The following is a 3,392-nucleotide window of genomic DNA, read 5'->3' on the forward strand; positions in this document are numbered from 1 at the left end:
ATGACATCCCGATGTCGCTGCTGTAGATCCTGGTTGTGTGGATCAGGGAGTCTATGTCCCTTTCGCTCTTAGCATACAGCTTTATGTCATCCATGTAGAGGAGGTGACTGATCGTAGCTCCATTTCTGAGGCGGTATCCATAGCCTGTCTTGGTGATTACTTGGCTTAGGGGGTTCAGTCCTATGCAGAACAGTAAACTAAAAATGATTTTTAGAGTTTAGGAGGCTTTGGCTTGTTGTACAGGTCCAACCTGTACTATTTTTCAGTCGTCATATTGTGAAATTTGGGCGCTTGTGCACCAAATTTGGTGCACCATAGAGCACTGGCTTTCCCTGGCTTTCGGGCAAGATAAACCGAGAGGCTTGCAAGGCTCTGGAGGAAACCCTGTCCCTTATCAAATCCCAAAAAGACTGCTGACGTTGTTAACAAAGCAAGGCAAAAAAAAAAAAAAAAAAAGCAAAAAGAGAACATCTGTCAAACATTATTCAAGCAAATCATCATAATCCGCATGTTCATTTGAAATCTATTGAATATTCACTTAAACCCCCTTGAACCTTCCTCAGATGTGCACTAGATTTTTGCAGCTTCTGTGATTGGCTGGCAACCAGTTCAGGGTGTCCCTCGCCTGCTGCCTCAAGAAAGATGGGATAGGCTTCCGCACGCCCGCAGCCCTTGTGAGGATCAGCAGATTAGAAATTGGAATGATGGATGGATTTTTGCAGTTTCTTATTGATCAGCTTGCTACAGCTAAGGCTCTCGTTTCAAACATTAAATTTGACCCCTCAGTCCATGTCTCTTGTTCTGCAGTTAAATTCCTTTGAAGCCATTTCATGAGCCAGATAAAGCCATCCGGGTCCCCATGACTTTGTACCTCCTCAATTCTTTAAGGAAGTTCTCCCAAGATTGGTAAATCAGTTTTGGCCATGATCAATGGCAGTCTGTCTTTTGATGTAGTCGCCTAACAATTTCATCATGCTATAATGTATGAAGAGCAGAGGTGCTTGTGTGCATACATATTTGTTTATGTTTAAATGTATGTGCTGCGATTGTTCAAGGTGTCCCCCGCCGACTGCCTCATTGCAGCTGGCATAGGCTCCAGAATAAGCGGTTCAGAAAATGGATGGATGGATAAATGGTTGGTTAAATATTTGTGTATAGCTGAGAGTTTTGTGATGGGTTGGGTTTTTTATATATTCAAGTTATTGTTTTACCTTTGGAGAAAAAAAAGATGATGAAAGTACATCTTTTTTCATTTCAAATATCTTTCAATTCTGATGGATATGTAACATTTGGATTGAAATAAAGAGCAATGAAGTATCTTGGAAAAATGAATCATAATTAAATTAAATGAAAAAAGACTCAGGGCTCTGCTATAAATTTTTAACAACAACAACATTCAACCACTATTAAGACAAGACCTACACCACGTACAGTGTCTGTAGAGGTAGAGTTAAATTATGTCTTTTATTTCCTTTATTACATCCTTCCTTCCTGAACAATTTAACCTGTTTGAAAGTGTGGTAAAAAGTCACTAGAACTCATCAATTTGTCCTGTCGATTATAGTGTCCCACAACGAAGGTAAAAGTACAGTGAAAAAGGAAAAGGCAGGCTTATTTGTCATCACACTCGGCCGTCCAAGCACTCAAGCGGTTGCCTTAAGCCGTTTCCCCCGAGGCGGGGCCATGACCGTCAGGCCAGGTGGCCGCGATGCAGCCCCAGCTTCTGTGATTGGCTGGCAACCAGTTCAGGGTGTCCCTCGCCTGCTGCCTCAAGAAAGATGGGATAGGCTTCCGCACGCCCGCAGCCCTTGTGAGGATCAGCAGATTAGAAATTGGAATGATGGATGGATTTTTGCAGTTTCTTATTGATCAGCTTGCTACAGCTAAGGCTCTCGTTTCAAACATTAAATTTGACCCCTCAGTCCATGTCTCTTGTTCTGCAGTTAAATTCCTTTGAAGCCATTTCATGAGCCAGATAAAGCCATCCGGGTCCCCATGACTTTGTACCTCCTCAATTCTTTAAGGAAGTTCTCCCAAGATTGGTAAATCAGTTTTGGCCATGATCAATGGCAGTCTGTCTTTTGATGTAGTCGCCTAACAATTTCATCATGCTATAATGTATGAAGAGCAGAGGTGCCCTACCTTATTTGACCGAAGGTCTACAATTCAAGCAGACAACGTCCCACTATCCCGCCGTTCCTGCATGTGCACACATACACACATACATGCATACACACATGTGCGTACGCATGCACACACACATGCCGTGACGAGCAACAACTCTCACGGACACTAACATGAACAAAACTGAAAAATAAATGATACAAGAGAAGAATGAGACTTGCTGAAAGGAAATCACTGCCTACTATCCTTCCATCTATCCATTTTCACACCGCTTCTCCTGAACAGGGTTGTGGGGAGTTGCCGGAGCCTATATAAGCTGACTTCGGGCAGAAGCCACTCTATACCATGGGTGCCCAACCAGTCGACTGTGGTCGGCCAGTCGATTCCAAAGCGACCGCAAGGTGTGTTGGGAAAAAATGTTTTTTTTTTTTGTTTTTTTTTTATTAAATGACATGACAGGAAGTCAGTGTTGCCAATTTAGCGACTTTGATGCTATATTTGGTGAGTATTCAGACCATCTCAAGCGACTCTTTTTAAAAAATAGTGATTAGTGACAATCTTGTGACTTTTTCTGGTGTTATTGGAGACTTTTGGAGTCTGTGTGGTGAAAGCACGTTTTTCTCAATGAGCAGCGCCGAGTGCTGTTATGGCCCCTCCCCTAAATGAAACCGCTGCTGGCTGATTGCAGTAGGTTTATAATCCGGGTTGGATGTAAATGTAAAACTTTTCTTTGTCTAAAATAAAAAAAAACATCAACAAATAAAAATTACAAAAGAACAAAATATAGAAAAAAAACACCCCCCCCCCCCAAGTAAATCACATGCCCTGATGACATCATTTAGCGACGTTTAGGACAGCTAACAGCTAATTTCCTTACCGATGAGTTGAATACGATGAGGGAAGTTGACCGCTTTTAACAGTAGCGAGCAGCTAGTGATTAAAGCGGTTATCAACCCGAAACGTCAACAAGGCTGAGAGGTAACGAGCCAAGAACGACCATTTTCACCCTAAGTGGGAGCACGATTTTTTTTTGTGTTTTGTTTATTCTCATTCAAAGCCTGTTAGTTTGATTTGCAATGCAACGGTGGCTTTGGTGAAGAAAGCGAATCTGGAGTGTCATTTCACAATGGTACACAGGAGCTATGAGACATAAACGTGCAAAAGTGCATGTAAACGTGCCACAAAAGTGTGGGATTTGAAAGCACAGCTTGCAGCACGGCAGTCAATCTTCACCAAACTGAAGATGCAGAGCAAGGCTGCAACTATTG

Source organism: Hippocampus comes, unplaced genomic scaffold (assembly GCF_001891065.2).
Source record: "Hippocampus comes isolate QL1 unplaced genomic scaffold, H_comes_QL1_v1.1 scaffold94, whole genome shotgun sequence".
In the NCBI taxonomy this organism is placed as follows: domain Eukaryota; kingdom Metazoa; phylum Chordata; class Actinopteri; order Syngnathiformes; family Syngnathidae; genus Hippocampus; species Hippocampus comes.